At 47.3% G+C, this 19,422-nt stretch overlaps 1 protein-coding gene across 1 annotated transcript in view; it reads right to left on the bottom strand.

Moving 5' to 3' along the window:
* DNAJB11 (DnaJ heat shock protein family (Hsp40) member B11) overlaps nt 1–19,422 on the bottom strand; it is a 183,018-nt gene that overhangs the window by 58,753 nt on the left and 104,843 nt on the right. The window lies entirely within an intron of this gene.

The following is a 19,422-nucleotide window of genomic DNA, read 5'->3' as shown; positions in this document are numbered from 1 at the left end:
AATCCTCTATTTGAGGTTCTGTATGCATATCTAGTTTGTGATATTTTGCTGCCCTATTAATGAGCTGCACAAACCCTGTGTTATCATCAGGTGGTGAAGGCTTTGAGGGATATAGCTCTGGGTCGTTGTCCTCATCTGACCCTACATCATAATTTTCCCATGGATCCTCCTCATCTGGGATAGTTTCGTCATCCCCTTGAGGTTCTCCCTCCCCTAGATCACTGTCTACATCTGACTGAGGTGTAGCTGGTCTTGGTGTGGAAGGTGTAGGAATATTTGGCTTCTTGTGAGGAATAGGAGAAGAGGGTGTGACTCTAGGACGAGGAGAAGCAGGAGGAGTTATATTCGTCCCCATTGTTCTCTTTTTTGAAGGAAGAGGTTTATCTTCTGACTGTTCACTCTTTCTCTTCTTCGTGACCACTTTCCCAGTTTGTGGATCAATAAACAAGATTTTTTGTTTGGGATCTGTCTGTTGCTCCTGAATCGGTACCGAGGGTCCTGGTTCCGAGAGCTGTTTTTGTTTTCGATCGTCAGATCTTGTTGTTTTCGACACCGAATGTCTGCTCGATTCCGACTTTCTGGGTATCGAGTGTCTTTTGGGCGATAAATCATATTTATGTTTCGACACGGAATGTTTCGATACCGAGCTCTCCTTTGTATGTAGCCTCGGTGCCGAAGTCGATGTCGCCCTTTTCTTGGATCCGACATGGTGGGAGTCCGAGTGTTTCGGTTTCAGTTTCGGTTTCGTTGCCGGGCCCGAGGGCGGGGCGTCGGAAACTTTTTTCAGCGGTTTGACCGGGCCCGAGGGCGGGGTCGTTACCGCACGGGGTCGGTTTTTCGGTAAGGGGACGTCGTCACTCACGGTTTGTTGCTCGAAGAGTTCTTCGACCTCCGACTGGTCCCCTTCCGACCCCGACTGGTCCTCTTCTTCCTCGATTTGTTCGTCTCCGAACAGCTCCGGGATCGCCTCCGCCTGCATTCTGGAAACCTCGTGTCTTCGAGCTCGGCGATTTCTAATCGTTAGCTTGGAGGAGAATGCTGCGCAGGCTTCGCAGTCCCTGGATTCGTGTTCAGGCGATAGACAGAGGTTGCACACCTCGTGTAGGTCCTTGTGTGGGAACTTAGCACCACACGTTGGACATTTTTTGAATGGAGTCCTTTCCATGGACTCCGGGCTTGACTGCGTCGAGAAAGGCTTCCTTTTCTTCGACGTAGATCCAAGTTTTTCTCTTCTATTTTGAATTTGTAACGCGTCGGAATGGAAATGAACGCGTTCGATAACAATACCGTCGAATTGGAAAGGGAATACGCGCCGAAAAATCACTTTCTTCTGAAGTTGATCTGGAGCGTCTCGATCTTCATCCGAACCCGATGGCGGATAAAAACAATCTAAGGATGGAGCCGATGCCCATGCGCACTACCAACCAAGGGAGGAGTCACCAAGATACAAAAGACTCTCCAAGAGAAAAACAAAGTGCAATCATCCGAGCCCAACACCAGATGGCGATCTATTCATAATGTACCATCTGCAGCCCATATGCCTCGAACATATCGTTACCAAAGGTAAGTAACTTGTTCATCTGAAAGAAACACATAGTGATAGATTCCTTACCTTGGAATAGATACCCCAGCAATAACAACCCCGGTGGTGGTTCTGCGAACCAAGATCACACCAGGAAGACTCGGCGAACAGAACCGCTAAAGAAGCCGTCTCTCCGGACTTGGCTGTCTAGGCAGTAGTGCTTAGTATAAGTGTGCAGCGAGGCCCACGTAGCTGCCTGACAGATGTCTTGCAGGGGGACACCACATCCCAATACTGTAGTGGCTGCAGTCGCTCTGGTGGAATGGGTGCGCAGCCCTAACGGAGCTTCCATTTTAGCCAGAGAATAACAGGCTTTAATACACAAGACGACCCATCAGAGATAGTCCGCTTGTGTATGACCCGACCTTTTTTGGCGCCAACAAAGAGCTGGTCATCCACTCAGAACTGTTGTGTGCGGTTCAAGTAAAACAAGAGCACACGTTTTGGGTCCAGTTGGTGGAGCCTCTCTTCCTCTCTAGAAGGTGCAGAGGCAGAAAGAAGGTGGGCAAAGTGATGGTCTTCCCGATGTGAAAGGCAGTGACAACCTTTGGCAGTAAGGATGGACGTGTCCTGAGCACAAACTTGTCCGGATGGACAGATAGAAAAAGAGGCTTACAAGAAAGAGCCTGGAGCTCACTCACTCTCCTGGCAGAGGTGATGGCAACCAGGAAAGCTGTCTTCAAGGTCAGCAGACGAAGAGGACAATTGTGCAGAGGCTCAAAGGGAGCGCACATTAGATATGTAAGAACTAGATTCAAGTCCCACTGTGGCATTATGAAAGGAATAGGAGGGAAAAGGTGAGTAATGCCTTTGAGAAATCTATTTACAACAGGGGACTTGAAAAGAGAGGGCTGATCAGGGAGCCTGAGAAAGGCTGAAATAGCAGAAAGGTAGCCCTTGATAGTGCCCAGAGAATAGCCCTGCTGGGCCAAGGAAAGAAGAAACAGAAGAACTTCTGAAAGAGGGTCAGAAAGGGGATCCACAGCCTTTGCTGTGCACCATGCCATACATTTGTTCCACCTATAGACGTATACCAACTTAGTGGAGGGACGCCTGGCTGCCAGAATGACATCACAGCCTTCAGGAGGCAAGTCAAAAGGAATCAACTGCCGCCACTTAATCTGCAGGCACAGAGGTGGAGGCTGGGCAGGTTCCGGTGGAGGACCGTCCCCTGCTGCTGCAACAGAAGATCCTCCCGAAGAGGCAGTCGGATCGGGGGATTGATGGTCATACTGAGTAGCTCGGGATACCAGACTCTTCGAGTCCAGTCCGGAGCCACAAAAATGACTCTGGGCCCAGTCGCGCCTGATCTTCAGCACTCTTGGTAGAAGTGGTGTAGGCAGAAAGGTGTACAACAGACCACAACTCCACTCACAACGAAAAGCGTTGTCTAGCGTGTGCCGCCTTGGAAATTCCAATGTGCAGAACTGCTGACATTGCGCGTTCTCTTCGGTGGCGAATAGATCTAACCGGGCTCTTCTCACTGTTGAACGAGACCTTGCGCCACGTCAGAGTGAAGACGCCATTCGTGATCCATCATGCACCTGCAGTTGTGTTCTTCCGCCCTGGCGTTTAGTGAACTGGCCAGGTGTTGAACCACAATGGAAATATCCTGTTCCAGCCATGTCCAGAGGCGCAGAGCCTCCTGACATAGAGTCCACGACCCCACCCCGCCCTGTTTGCTGAACACCTGCACCACTTTCCTTTTGACAGAGGGAAGAAATGCCTTCAGTGCAAGTCGGATAGCCCGAAGCTCTAGAAGGTTGATATGGAGCTTGGCCTCCGCCAGAGACCACAGGCCCCTGATCTCCGCCTCTCCCATGTGGCCCCCCATCCCAGGAGGTACGCCTCAGTCACCACTGTGTGCTCTGGTTGGGGAAGGGAGAGGGATCTGCCCTGGACCCAATGTTGGTTCATGAGCCACCACTGCAACTGCTGTGCAGTGCCCTCCGAGATCTTGACGTAATCGTACAGGTTCCCCTGATGGTGTGCACTCTGGAACTTCAGGAACCACTGCAGAGCCCGCATATGCCATCTGGCATGAGTGACCACCAGTATGCAGAAGGCCATTAGGCCCAGCAGCCTCAGGGTCATCCTGACCGAAACCCAGGATAGAAGCTGAAAGATCAGAATCATAGCCTGAATATCCTGGACTCGCCGTTCGAGAGGATAGGACTGAAACTGCTTCATATCCAAAACCGCTCCGATGAAGAGGAGCTTCTGAGAGGGAATCAGGTGCGACTTCGGCACATTGATGGAAAACCCCAGCAAATGCAGGTCGGCCGTAGTCTGGAGGTGGGAGACAACTGCCTGGGGCGAGCCCGCCTTCAACAGCCAGTCGTCGAGATAGGGGAAGACTGGAACCCCTGATCTGCGCAGATGAGCTGCGACCACCGCCATCACTTTTGTGAATACCCGAGGGGCGCTGGTGAGGCCAAAAGAGAGCACGGTAAACTGAAAATGCTCGTGGCCTACCGTGAACCGCAGGTAATGCCGGTGGGCCAGCAGGACGGAAATGTGGAAAAATGCGTCCTGCAAGTCCAAACTTACCATCCAGTCTCCAGGGTCAAGAGCAGACAAGACCTGAGCCAGAGTTAGCATTTTGAACTTCTCCTTCCGGAGGAAGCGATTGACGTCCCTGAGGTGCAAGATAGGACGCAGCCCCTAGTCCTTCTTGAGCACCAGAAAGTAGTGGGAATAACAACCACGTCCTATTTCTGGTCCAGGTACGCGCTCGATGCCCCCCTTGGCCAAGAGGGCCGCAACTTCCTGTTGAAGAAGTGCTAAGTGATCCCCCGACATGCGGTAGTACTGGGGTGGAATGGCTGAAGGGGTAGTCTCGATGGCTAAAACCCACCTATCCGAAGTGATGGTGCGCCAGTGGGGGAGGTGATGGCAAATCCTGCCGCCCACTGGTGTTTGATGGGCCTAAAAGACCAGACTAGGAAGGTTTTGGGGCAGTAGTGGCCGGGGTAGAAGTGTACTGACCCGCCCGCTGGCCCCCTGAACCGCCTCTGGGGTTCCCGCGTCCGCGCTTAGACTGTTGCTGCTGCGGTCTGTGAACCTGAAGCGAACGTGCTAGGGCGCCCCTTCCGTGGCTACGAAAGGAGCGAAAAGCAGAAGGCGGAGGAGGGCGAGTGGCCGACAGGCCCAAGGACTTGGCCGTAGCCCGTGAGTCCTCAAAACGCTCTAACACGCTAACTGCCTTGTTGCCAAAAAGGCCAATGCCATCAAAGGGCATGTCCATCAGGGTGTTCTGGACATTCCCTGAGAAGCCAGCAGTCCTCGGCCAGGCATGGCGGCGGAGTGCCACCGTCGTGGAAATCGCTCTGCCCAGCAAAACGGCGGTGTCAAGGCCATATCGGATTGTGAACTTGGCTGCATCTCTCCCCTCGGCAATACCCTTCAACAGCACTGTCCGCACCTCCTCTGGACACTGAGGCAGCACTTGCGCCACCTTATCCCACACAGAGTGGGAATAACGGCTCAAGAGGCATGTAGTGTTCTCAGACCGCAGCCCTGAACTGGTGGAAGAAAAGATCTTCTTCCCAAATTGTTCCAGTCTCTTGGATTCCCTGTCCGGTGGCGCGGTAGGGAATGCACTCTGGGACGTTGAGGCTTGGACAACCAAGCTCTCAGGGGTGGGGTGTTGGGAGAGGAAAATGGGGTCGCCCGGGGCCGGGCGATGGCGTTGGGCCACGTTCCTATCCACAGGTGCTCCTGTGTTGGGCCTGGACCAGGTGCCCAAAAGAACGCCAGAAAGTGCCTCATTGAAAGGCAGTAGTGGTTCTGCAGAGGTAGCACTTCTGTCAGGAGGTTAGTCCTGATGGCCACAGTAGGGAGTTGGAGGTTGAGGCCCTCCGCTGTCTTATGCAACACCACTGCATAACTTGCACCCTCCTCCGTAGCCACGGTAGGAGGAGTGAGCATGCCAAGGTCAGGAGAGGTGTCAAGACCGCTGGTATCCCCCAGTTCCTCTGCCCAGTCTGGGTCAAACTCACACTGAGATGTGAGAGGGTCCTCAGACCCCTCCCAGTCCTCGCCTTCCTCCTCAGGCTGATGTACATGTCGAAAATTAGGAGGCTGGACATAGGGGTAGACAGACCCCATCGGCGTCTGAATCGGCGTCGAGCGACACCGTTCGGGCTCTGTGTCCATGTTGCTGCTGAAACCGGGGGCAGTACAAAAGGGGGTGGTGATGAACAGAGCATCTGAATCAATCAAACACTCACACCCAGTCAAAAGATCTGGGTCTGAACTGGGGTGGCAGAGTGGGCTAAAGAACGGTGATGGATTAAACCCAGATCTTTTGACTGGGTGTGAGTGTTTGATTGATTCAGATGCTCCGTCCATCACCACCCCCTTTTGTACCGCTTTTGGCCGCCATAAGTGTGGCAGGGTATGCTCAGACGTGAGTCCCTTGCTTACTTTGCCACTGGATTCAAGCAAGCCGGGCTGAAGGCGGCTGGAATGCCAGAAACCGGTCCTCGGAAGCTTGTTTCCGGTCCAGGGATGACATGGCTTGGCAGTTCGGGCTGGACTGTTCCCATGAGGCACAGGGTCAGACTGATTTGCATATAGCCATGTCTGAACTGGGGTGGCAGAGTGGGCTAAAGAACGGTGATGGATTAAACCCAGATCTTTTGACTGGGTGTGAGTGTTTGATTGATTCAGATGCTCCGTCCATCACCACCCCCTTTTGAAACGGGGGGCGACGTCATCCGGTGCCAATGGCGACGTAAGAGGAGGAGCCGTGGGGTTGACGTCAGTGGAGATGTAACAAAGTCAACCGGCGTCGACCAGGATCCAGGCCTGGATCCTTTGGGGCCCTGCGGTGCCGGCGCTGGGGCCAGAGCCGACAGCGATGCCGGAGCCACCGACAATGAAGAGCGAGGATGCCCAGTCGGGCCGACGGGACCAGACGGCCCAAAGAGGCGGGCCACGGCTGACAGAAAGTCCTGCAGCTGGGCTGGAGTCGCTGACGGACTCGGCAAGGGCGGGTAGGCCGACGGCAACACCATAGGCTCCGCCGGAGCCCCGGGGAAGGCACCACCCGCACCCTCTGCTGCGACGGGCGAGGGGTAGTCTTAGATCGATAATGCTTCTTCGACTTCTTTTGCTTCGCCTTACCTGATCCAGAGTGCGAAGATGTAGATCCAGAAGAACGATGGTGATGGCTCTGCGACCGGTCCCTCGACCACCCACGGGACAGGGACCTTGAGTGGCGCGGTGCCGACTGCCGGACTTCCAGCAACTTTTGGGACCACTCGCGCCAAGTCTTCGGCGCCATGGCCCGGCAGTCAGGGTACGACTTGGGGTCGTGGTCGCGCACCAGGCAGTAGAGACACACGCAGTGCGAGTCCATCACCGACATCATTCGATGCCAGTCCCCATAAGACTTTAAGCCGGGCATCCCTAAGACACCAGGAGTCGATCGACTCAAAAAACCGAGACAAAAGGCCTTAAAAACACAGTCAAAAACATGACTTGGGGTACTACTCTCTCTGGACCTGCGCTTGCTGGTGCGGAAAAAGAAAGAATGGACGTTAGCACACAAGGGTGACGTCTAAGTAGCTGCTGCAACGCCATCTCGGAGACCACAACGCCAACGACGGACATGGAGCCGCACAACACCACCTTCCGACGCGCAGAGGTACTGCTGACCAAAACATTCCGGATCTAGTCTCACATCTGGGGTAATTCTAAGGTAAGGAATCTATCACTATGTGTTTCTTTCAGATTGGAAAATTACAGTTATAGGGCATTTGTTTCATACTCTTATTTAAATACTTATCAGCTGTCAGTCCAATCACACCTAAACAAAAACACCACAGAGGGTTAACTGCCAAGTACAATCCTAGAACATTTCAGTGTACTATTATAGTAGTGATTAATGCACACATTCAGAATGCACAGAATAAATACTAGAACTTACAGGTTCTAATGATAACAGGCAAAACAGCCGCATATACAAATACTGATACTTGGAGAAGAGCATACATATGTAGGAAGAAGAGATTTAGATGTGGTATCTCCAGCATGGAATTAGTTAGTAACAATCCTTGCGCAGAAAATGTACCCACACTTGCTTGACAGGCTCCAGAACATGCATCTAAGAATAGTATTAACACAATCAACAATCAAATGTGGGTTTTTAAGTAGCAAGATAAGTTGTGGCATAAAAGTTTGTCTTAAGCATTAAAGAAGACATCACCTGAAGTCTTCTCCTGAAAAAACGCTTATAAGACAAACTAGCTATCAATTTCTGAATTTAGTACTGGAGAGTAATATTTATAGTATTCAATTACCACAGAATAGAAGAATTGATTCACTTAAGCCAGGCCGATTTAACACCCAATTAGCTACACATATTTTGTAACATGCACCTTCATTTCTAACTGACAATAGAGTATGTACAAAACGCAGGTATCCCAAGTATGCTGTGGGTGCTAGACTCCAGGAATTATTTCCATCTTGTGAATCTGAACTTCAATTTCGAATTTAAGAATCAGGAGTGATTTCTAACCCAGTTCATCAGACGGATAGCAGTATTCAAGGAAGGTTCGCCAGAATGCCTGATCTAATACGATTTGCTGGTTTGGCTTCTATTATATGTGAACGATGTTGTAAGAGATGAGAGCAAATAACTATAAATAAAATGTGCTAATTAGTAGGCAAAGACATTTACTCATCTTGGTGGTTTGAAAATAAAAGGCAAAAGGACTGACGTGAAGCTATTCAATAAAGAATTCATTTTGCAATATGGTCTAAATATAAATGTTTATTTAAGTACTAAAACGCTTGATTAAAATGATAATTTCGCTCTAAGTTGTACTTCGGAATTTCGTCCTCTATTTACTATGTAAAGATTTCAAATATTTGCATGGATTAACTGATAAATGTACATGGTCAGGCCTAGCAGCCAGGATGACTTATGAGTGATAAAGCTGCTATCTAGAGAGAGGAGGAAGGGCTATACCAAATTAAAAATTGTTAATGAAGGTCGATTATCTGATGTCACACCATAGTATGATTCTGGTAGAAATTACAAATCTTTATAATAATATTTCATACATTCAATAATTCTATTTTGTTTTAAATTACATTACAAACGATAGCGCCAAGACGCCTTCGGGCATTTGCACGCTTTATAAATTGACAAATCAAATCAAATCACAAATTAACAACTCACAAAGTCAGTAGGAAATGACAGAATTTCTGTCAAGAACTGGGAAAGGGGATGTTTCAAGGTGGTATCACTTTCAGATTAATGGGATTAGCCATTTTCTTTGAGTAATCATGGCATTAGGATATTAGAGGGAGAAGCTATCTCAGCGTCCAATTCTTCGTGTTGGCAGATTTCTAATGTCATTCAATGTTACAGTAGTATTGCTACAAATTAGCAGATTCTATCAAATGTCCAAAGAATTTAGATTTATTAGCAAAACGGTACACAGAGTTGATTTATAATTTACAAAGTGATGAGAAGATATTAAGAGAATGGGAAAAAGAGTCAAGCATAAAGCTTGAGAAAATGTAATTGGCTGACTGACCTCTATTAGACATACGTATTTACAGAATGCAACTTTCTGAATATGGTGCTCGTATTATAAGCGTGATTATCCCTTCATGTGGAAATAACATTAGCACATGGTAACTAACACACGTTCTGGATCTGCCAAACACAAATACATTTGTGGATAGTCATTTTACACTTTTTTGGACCAGATTGGTAGGTAAAAATTGCTTTGTTGGAATATTCTGTGGATTTTCGAATCTGTTCGATAGGTAAAATCATTTTCTTTTTGTTTCATCGATTCCGATTACAATCGCCACGTTCTCTATCACAAAGAACATGATATCTATTAAGTTACTGTTATACAGTAAAAGTAAAACCTGCAAGACTTTGATGTCCAAATATGCATATACGACATAGGTTCAGTTTGGAGCAATCTGGTGGTATATACACTTTTGAAACACATAAAAATTACCATATTGCACACAGTTTCTTAATTTTCTGCTTTAGGGTGAAAATACATTTGTGTGTCCAACGGTTAAGGGGAACAAGAGACCGGAAGTACTGTAGAACGGTAGGTCTCTGAGCTTGCAAGCACGCCTGCTCACGAGTCTTTAACCCCAATAACGCACATGTTGGGGCTTTCTAACTTAGGTTGAAAGCCAGGAAGCATACAAAATACCTACTGATCTAAACCTTTAACAAGCATTTGCAATGCAATAGGTCTCGCATTTGCGAGAGTTTAACCTATTAGCATTGTAAATGACAGTGCCTTTTATTTATGTTTTGAAAACCAACACATCAATAAAAGACTTTGCCATTTACAATGCCAATAGCTCAAACTCTAACTACTGCGAGACCTATTGCTTTGCAAATGATTGTTTTAGGCGGCACCAATTCATTTTACAAAACCAAGGATGTTTTAAGAAAAATGCAGAACTGGAGGTCTATGTTCCTTGCAGGCCACCAACACAGCACGTGCAGCCAATCACATGGGTTGTAAATAGCAACCTGCCTAATTAATATTCATTAAATAGTCAATTTGCCAATCCTCTGCAACTGGAGATTATGCAACGTCACCTATCAGTACAAAGGTGACAGTGGTCACAAAAATGCAGTGTGCAATCTGCTACCACTTTTTGCACCTCGTCTGTTAGTACATCTGGTTCATAGATCCGAAATGTACATGATTCACAGTGATATTGGCTATCACAGGTAGTCATAACTGTTTTTTCGTATCAACAAATATTTTAAAACATTTAAAAGTATGAATGTTTAAATTACGAAATGTTACTTTTTTAACAGCTTCTGAGACATTCCAATTATTATTATTTTTTTACTTGAGACTACAATTGGGTTCTAGTACAGTGGTGTTTCTAACATCAACGGAGAGTTGGATTTGTAAAGCCAGTTGGCCCTAGTACCCCAAAAGAAACACAACTAGCCCAGTGTTGTAGGACACAAATTCAAGCTTGATTGATTGATTGATTGATTGATTGATTCAAGCAAAGCTTCCAACTACCAGACACTACTCAAAGTGTCACGGAGTCAAAACTGATATCAACGGGACTAGCCCTTTTACATGTTTAGTCCCAAAGTCATCTGCTCGGAAACTAATGTTCTCTCGGTCCCCTTTTGGGATAAAAAAAAAATGGATAAAATAGATCCTCATCAAAGGCTATCAACACATGTAAACAACCATGAGGAAACACACTCCCACGAGTACATAGGGGCCAACTCCACCAACCCGAGTCAAAGAACTGGTTAAGCGTCTTACCATTTACAATTTGGAACTTAGGTTAGAGGGGAATGGTATGTTACTTAACCACATTCTGTCGCAGCCAAATATAAAAGCCTTTGAGCGGAGAAAAACAAGCCAAAAGCAACTTTATTTCCAACTCAAACAAGCGTAGTGGCTGTGACTTCACCATAGTCATAAAAAATATAATATCAGCGAGAAATGGGCAGAACGCCATGTAACAAGTTTTGATTATGAAAAGCCACGACCTTTTAGGAAGTAAGCATGTTTCACACAGCCCTATGTGCGCTCATAAGATTCTACATGTTTTATTAAAGTGTGTGTGCGCCTATATATATATATATTTTACCAACAACAAAGGCCCTAAAGGGCACTCTCGTTGCTTTTGGGCCTTTGTTAATGAAATATATATATATAAATATATATACACACACACACTTATTTTAAAGAATTCTGCATATTCATGAATCAACTTTAGCACAAACGTGTAAGTCCAATGCATAGGCATGAAACTATTAAGTATTTTTTCCACTAATCCAAGCTGTTGAAAATAATGATTTGATATAGCTCCCACAAATTTCGATGCAGCATTCAGGAAATGTTCAGACACAAATGGTTCATGCTCCTATAATTCTTCCTTGGGTTGTGTCCGCCAATCTGCCCTTACGGGTCTCCTTTAATAAGATTGACATGTCACACTGCCCTGCACTGCAGAGCCTCCTCCCTGCAACCATCTGCCTGCTCTTCCCTCCATGACTCATTTCGATAGAATACTTGGTGGTGTCCCCTTTGCCCCCCTTCTAAAGTCAATGTCTATATAGCCTTTCTAAGCCCTACTACCATCTTCAGTATCATGTCTCTATACCATTCTTACACATATATAGGTGATCCACGGCCTATAAAACCTACATCACTATCTATGCTCCTGCTATTCGTCTTTCCAAAGCACCCTCTTTATGCCACTCTTCACTTCTGCTTCTATTTCTGTTCTCTCTCAGGTCACCTTGATCCACAACCTATATACTCCTGTAGTTTTGTTCTACTATACAGTACATATGTCCCCTTGGTATGCCCTCCATCGTACTCCTATATAGACGCCCCCAGCCGCCTCTTTGATTCGTTCCTGCCACTTCCAGTCCCATTACCCTACGTCGTGTGTCCAATATCATCGTGCCATACTCCAACCCACCCACTCATTTTACCTCTACCTTCACCTTGCCCCTCTGTTTTCCCTCCACTACCCCTAGCCTGTCTCTCCCAGGAAACTGAACCTTTTCCAATTGCACCCGTTACTCCGGTCCAGACCGGAAACCTTTCTCTAACTGAATTCCCCTCAGTCCAACTTTCTCTTGTTGCCGCACCCCCTGTGTACCTCCCCTCCCCCGCCTGTACCCCCAAACACCCCTCTACGATTGCCTCCGGTTTTCCCTCGAGTACTGGCTCCTCTCCTCTGTTTACTCCCAACTCTCTACCGCCACCCTGGTGCCCAAACCCCGTATGTGCCCCTCTCACGTTTCTTCATGTACATATACTCCCCTCTTGGATTGCACCCCCTAGCAGCCAATCACCCCCTCCATGTATGCTACTCATCTTCTGGTAGCATCGGACTATAACCCAACCTCGTCTGCAATACAACATGTTAGCCACTCTCTCGCCATTTCCCCCAAGCCTCTGCCCCTCAGTTCCCGAGACTGTACCCACGCCGCCACACCTGCCATAGCCCCCTTTTAGTTACCATGCCCCCCCCCCCCATCTCCTCTGTGCACTCAGTACGGTGTGCACCACTCCTGGGCCCCATCCTGAACTGATCTATTGCTCCTTCCTAAATTTATCACGTCCTCCTCCACAGTTACCTCGCCGCCTCACCTGGGAAGATCCGGATCTCCTGCTGTCTTCCCCAGGCCTCCCCAATGCGCATGCACAGAGTCCAGAAGGACGTGGCATGCCGGGAGATGTAGTCATCTTTTTGCTGTAATGCTTACGCACCTTACCAGTCGCAAACTAAGGGTCACATCCTCGGCAAAGGCAACAGCCGTAGAATGGGCGGTGTCAGATGTCATGACGCATTTAGACAGCGTGTGGCGACAATGGTTTCTCCGTGCTATTCCCGGAGAGCAGCAGAGGGTCCGGAGACAAGAGGATACACCAAGAGGCACCGGAAACCATCATTTGCTTATAAAATCAATAGTTAAACGTGTGACATTAGACATTTTGCAACTTTCCTCCTTTTCTCAATGTATGCGGTTTATCATTACTATTTAAGGGAACCATGGAAACAAATATTAAACCTGGCATTCGCGAGTGGCAGTGAGCTAAGAATGCTGCTGGTTCCTTTTCACAGAAAAGGACCAGCGCTCCCTTCGGCCATCTTTTCGATGTCAAGGGCGGGGGCTCAAATAGCTATTTCCTGAACTCAAAGCAGTACTTAACTTGTAAATAAAACAAGGAGGGTCCATCCTCTAACTCCTACCACTGCAATGTCTCCTTCCAGCAAGGAGAACGCGAGGCAACAACGAGGAAAAGCGCAGGCACAAAAAAAAAAAAAAAAAAGGCCGGGAACAGCTACCGAACCCCTCCCCTCCAGGACTTTGTGACCGGCCTCGTGGTTGCCATAGCAACGTTTCTGGAAATCGGGTTGCGACACCAGAAGTTAGGTCACGGAGTCCTGAAAAGGAGGGATCACAGCCGGACAAATCATCCGGACAGGGGCATTGTCCAATGGCAGGCCTCCGTTTCGCGAGGCCTGCCAATGGAAAAAGGGACGTGGCTTTACGCCATACTGAAATCCCCTGCTCACAATATCTCTTTGCCTGCAGCAGGGCAAGCCCTGCAATGCAGGCTTCGACCTAAAAAACTAGAGGGTAATTGCAGATAAACATATTAGCATTCAAGGGCTTCTTACTACCAGTTATAGAAAGAGATTTGTGTTTGCATCACCACTAGCAGTTTGTTAAATGCCTGGTTCTTGGTTGAAAAGGGTAGGAAAAGCACTCATACTCTGATTCTGACAAAGCTAAGAACCTGGAAAATGGTATGGCTCATTTGATAAATACACGTCTTTGCTTATATCTCTATTTGCACTTGGAACAAGGCTACATTTGCAACTATCACTCATAATTATGTAAAAAGATAGAGGAAGAGGGGGGCTTCTCCAAAACTCTATACTACCAGTTCAATGTTCCATAAGGGCAGAGATTTGTGGATGTGGACACTTATCGCTCTGCCAGCATGGGACAACAAACCACATAGCGTACCAAATAATGAAACAAACAATGGTAACAGTTAATCGGAGCGCACAGCCCAGTCAAGGTTAATGTAAATTCGCAAATAGTCGGTGTGGTGCTCAGGAAGAAAAGAGGGGGCTGGTTACCACAGTCTCAAAGGTTAACCACAAAGTGGTACAGTTAGCAATTGGGTATTCCTCCGAGCACTCAATTCAATAGTACAAAGTCTTTATGTAGTTTTCACTGATCGATTTAATGTCCAATCCTTCAATTGTATTTACATCCTAGAGCCACCAATTGATAAGACGCAGCCAACACGTGTTTCGTCAAGTCAGTAAGACAAATGACTTCTTCAGGGCTGCAACCCAAAATATTTACAATAAGTTACAATTTTGGTAGATGATAATAAAATAAATAACTCTCCAATTACATGTATTAAGAGAGTAAACTAAAGGGACACACCCTCAAACCATCATAGGTGAATTAACATATAATAAGTTCCTTTATAGTGTGTATGGAAGGAAGAATCACATTACACCAAATTCGTGCTCGTATCGAAAAATGAACTGTAAATCATCAACAAATAAGTTATTTCAGAACCATAGTTCTATGCTATTCAAGAGTTGTGGTCGTGAGTCACCGGCAACACCACTATTACCCGAATCACGCATAGTGAAGTTCAAGTCTTCCTAAAAGTAACAAGTTAACTCTGTACTATTGAATTGAGTGCTCGGAGGAATACCCAATTGCACATAGCGTACCAGTGAGCTACACAAGTGATGGACTAATCCACTGCTTTTTGGTTCAAGCTCAGCCCCCCCACAAAATAAATAAGCCAGCAGGCTATACAGGCGAAGGTTCCATACACTATGCGCCTAATGAGGACACCATAAGTACAACTCAACAGCAATACCCACCACCCCAACTTATTCCCTGTTAGTGCCACCCCTAGCATTCCTGTCACAATAAATCTGCGTGTCATGCACTTCCCTGCCCATCCCGGACCACTTTCTAGCTAGAGACTGCCTGCCTGGCAGCACTATCCACCCCTACCCACTTTATCTCCTACTTTCCAACCATCTTCCATGTCACAGAAATCAGTCAGTCATTGCTGCCAACTCCTGCCCTCATCCCTCCAAAACTGCTTTACACTCCTTAGAGTGATCGAAGCAATAAACACTAATCGATTCCCCCACTATATTCCCATTCTAAACACCCAATTGTCCAACCTCTCCCCACTCCTTAGTTCAGTTACATTAAGCCCAAGAGTCCTGCCTGACCACCTACCAAATTTCCTCAAGACTTTCCATGTCAAAGTAATTGTAACTCAACATGCTTACCTACTTCTCTATTCTACTTTTGGAGGCACCCATCCAAGCCAGGTAGACAGGCTGAGGGTCCAGGCACAGTGATCATTCCCAGATGGAACTAGCCACTTATATAGACACCTACCACTCTTTTTCCAGATGCAATGATCCCTCCCTGACAATTCTGTCCATTTCACAGACAACTTTGACAAGGTCGTCTGTATATACCATTTGTTTTTTAACCCTCCCTGACAATTTTGTCCATCTCACAGATCACTTTGACATGGTCATCTGTTTATACCATTTGTTTTTTATGAACACGTAGACCAACCAATTTATCAAACTGCAAATAGAGTTGCAAGAAAATGTCTGAATGCCAAGTGAAGTGGTTAACATAATAGAAGTGTAAATATGTATATTTGTGGAGAAGTGTGGCTCAATGATTAGAGCGGCAGACCCTGATGTAAATGTAAATGTAAATGTAAATGTATTGGCATTTATATAGCGCACTACTTACCCGGAGGGTCCCAAGGCGCTTCGACCGCTGCGAAACCCTTCCTGGCTTCCCTGAGAGATAGTCCCTTAATGGGTGTCTCCAGGGTGAGACCAGGCATCCCCGGCGGTCTGGTGGGGCCGTTAGTGAAGATGAGGCAAGCTAATGCCCAGAGTTGCCGAGTGTGATCGCTGATCAGAGTGGGCACCGAGGCGAGAGAATTATCGAGTCCGCTGACCCTGGTCCAGAAACCTGCCGCGCCGGGAATCGAACCCTGGTCCTGGGCCGTCCTCTGCTCTCGGGTCTGCCGCCTCTAACCAGTGAGCCACACTACTTCACATGGAGAGGTCTAGCCCGGGACCAGGGTTCAATTCCCCGCCTCGGCGGGTCTTGGGCTCAAAATTCCACGGACCTGATAATTCTCGCCTCAGTGCCTATTCCAATCATGGAGTCCCACTCTGCAACTCTGGGCAATAGCTTGCTTAATCTCCACAACGGCCCCCACAATGCTAAGTTTGCCTGGCCTCCACCTTGGGGGTGCCCAGGAGTGGACGCCACAAAGGGAAAGCCAGGATGGGTTCCACAGCGGTATTCGTACAAGCGCCTTGAGACCCTTGCGGGTGAGTAGTGCGCTATACAAGTATCAATTTACATTTTTACAGTGGTGCTGGATGCAAAACTTTAAGCATATGTTTGGGATAATGCTGAAAGCCCCTTTTTAGGTCTCGCCTAAACAGCGCGCATGTGCTGCTTAGGAGGGCCTTTAGCCGTCGCTCTGCTCATTTTCAAGCACACACTCGTGCTTTTGGCAGCATCCACCTTGCCGGAGCGAGCAGCCGAGCGCATGCTAATTGGCCGCTGCTCGCTCCAGCAAGGCGGATATCGCCACAAGCACGAGTGTGTGCGTGAAAACAGCTGCTGTCACACGAGCACACGCGAACCACGCAGCTCGCATGTTGGTGACTTTGTTTTCTTTTGCCTATCTCTTCTGCTTTTAAAAAAGGAGCAAGGCTGTGTTTCACTTTCGTATTTTGCGCATCCGCGCTTATTGTTTCTTTCCCTTTTCATTGTATCCTTCCTGTTTGTTCTTACATATTTGGATCCCTATCGGTGCCTCTGTCCTCCGATTTCGGATTCTTCGTTTCCGCACTCTTCCATGGATTCCGGTGTGCAGCTGGTCGCTGTGTCGTTCGCATCTTTCCATGTTCTCAACTGGAGTGTGGATCGGTTCTTTCCTACCCTGCACTCCGCGCTGCGAAACTCGTGGAAATGGAGAATCATCTGGACCTTCTTTGTGCACAGCCTGCTTACCGGCTGCTGGGCTCTGCTGATGTAGGTGTGGTTTGTGAGTGTGTCTTTGAATGACGACAGTGGCACAGACCACAGGTGCAGGGATGCGGGTGGATAACTGTTGAGGTGGTGTAGACGGCCAGAGCTGTCGGGTGTGTGTAGCTTAGACAATTTTTGAGAATGCGAACAAAACGCAACTGTGGCCACTGCTGCAGCAAGACTTTAGGAAACCGCGGACGTTAAGCAGCCTGGTCTGTAACGCACCCCCCTTCGTCCCCCAGATCATGTGACCAGCTCTTTATCACACACACACACACACACACACACACACACACACACACACACACACACACACACACACACACACACACACACACACACACACACACACACACACACACACACACACACACACACACTGTACTGTTCACAACTTCACACTCATCTGTGTCTCTAAACATAGTTTGGTGGGACAACAGCAAAATTCACTGGAAATTGTAAGAGAGACGCACATATTCAAATACCAAGAGGAGGTTTCTCTGACGTGCACTCCTGCCTGCTTCTACGCCTGGGCGGCCACATGGCTCCACCTATTCACGGACACTCTTCCCACTCGTAGCCCTTCCTGTGACAGGTTACGCGTTCTCGTTATTGAAATCTGGGTTTGCGTCAGTTGAACTAGTCAGACTAACTTATTTAATAGTAGTTCTCTGTAAGGTAAGAGTCTATACCTGTAAACCGACTATTTAATGACGTGGGGGGCGCGTGCGTGTGGGGGCAGGAGGGTGGTAAAAATTAAGCACTCGCATCTGGTGCAGATGGAGGAACTGACACCTAGCCTTCATCATCTAGCTGAGCTCAACCTTTTTCTGTGGAGAAACCTGGTCTTCACCCGCCACATGAAGTGAGTGCATGGTAGCACAGCACAGCTATATTTAGCAGCAAAACATCCATACACACCCTGAGTGGATATTTCAGTATAGGCACACTTAAGCACTGCGACAAGGTTTTAGTAGGCAGAAAATGAGGAGAGATACATGCACATATGTGCGGCTCCTGCAAAGGCAGCGCACAACTGAGTTCCACATCCTTTATCAACGTGTTTATTTCTACCCATAAACCTTTATAAAGGCAAGTGTGGGTTAAAATGCACAGAACAACTCTCAGGACAAGAATACTCTTATTAACATGTTTAGAGTGGTTTGCCATTGTCCATATATTGGGACTGAAGCCCCAGTTTGGCTTTTAAAAAAACGGAAGTGCCCCGTTTTACTTTTTTGCTGCCCTTCTTCAGAACCCCCGCCCTTTGTTTTTTTAGGGCAGCTTCACTTTAATTACCATATTTTACACATGTATTCGTGTTAAAAGCAATGTCTTCCTGCATTATTTGGGCCCAACATGGTTGTAACACAGGTAACGCCAAAGTTGGTGGCCCTTTCATTGGCACACAGTACCCAGCTTAGCATTAAGTAAACGGGTGACATTCCCTCACTCACAGGGCGCGCCATGTTTCATCACTGCGGCTAATCCCACTTGTCTCTTATTTTCAAATGGAAGGGTCAGTTCCTAGCACCAGAAGCAAAGCAGTAGTAGGAACATGCTAAGACACCAGCATTGTTGTCCCAGGGAACCCCTATCCTGTTGTGTAGCCCCCTCCTTTCTCTGCGATGGCCACATATTCTTGCTGTGGGAATTTCTCGAGCGTTTACCCTAATTCAGTTGCCACAAACACCTTACTTTGCATAATCTGCTCTGCTTCCAAGAGCTCCTCAAACTAGGGAGCGATTCCCCCATGATAGGTATGTATGGTAGGGTACCATGGGGTTTGAGAGCCTGAGGCAAGGGAGATTACTGGAGCCATATCAGAAGTAACAAGCACTGGCATAGCCAATAGGTCTCGCTTTTGGGACCTTATAAGTGTTTAGTTATCCAGCAAAATATCCTTGGTGCAAGAAAATCAAATGTTGCATGGCTATACTCTTACAAGGTCCCAAAGGCGAGACCTATTGGCTATGCCAAACCTTGTTTAAAAGGGGCATACATGCAGTGTCTCACCTAAACAAGTCTCCTGCCAAATTAAAAGCAGAAGCACCATGTTGAACTGGAAAAATATTTGAATTGAAATAGTTTTGATAAGTGCTTGCCTCACAAGGCTTTTTTCCCACAATGCCATTGGAGCCAAAAGACACCGTTGAAACTACATTTCTCAGCGTGTGGCATTAAATACTATGGCCAATGCTGAATTTCTCAC

The sequence above is a fragment of the Lissotriton vulgaris genome, chromosome 2_1 (genome assembly GCF_964263255.1).
Source record: "Lissotriton vulgaris chromosome 2_1, aLisVul1.2, whole genome shotgun sequence".
Taxonomy (NCBI): Eukaryota; Metazoa; Chordata; class Amphibia; order Caudata; family Salamandridae; genus Lissotriton; species Lissotriton vulgaris.
This window is presented reverse-complemented; position numbering and strand designations above follow the sequence as displayed.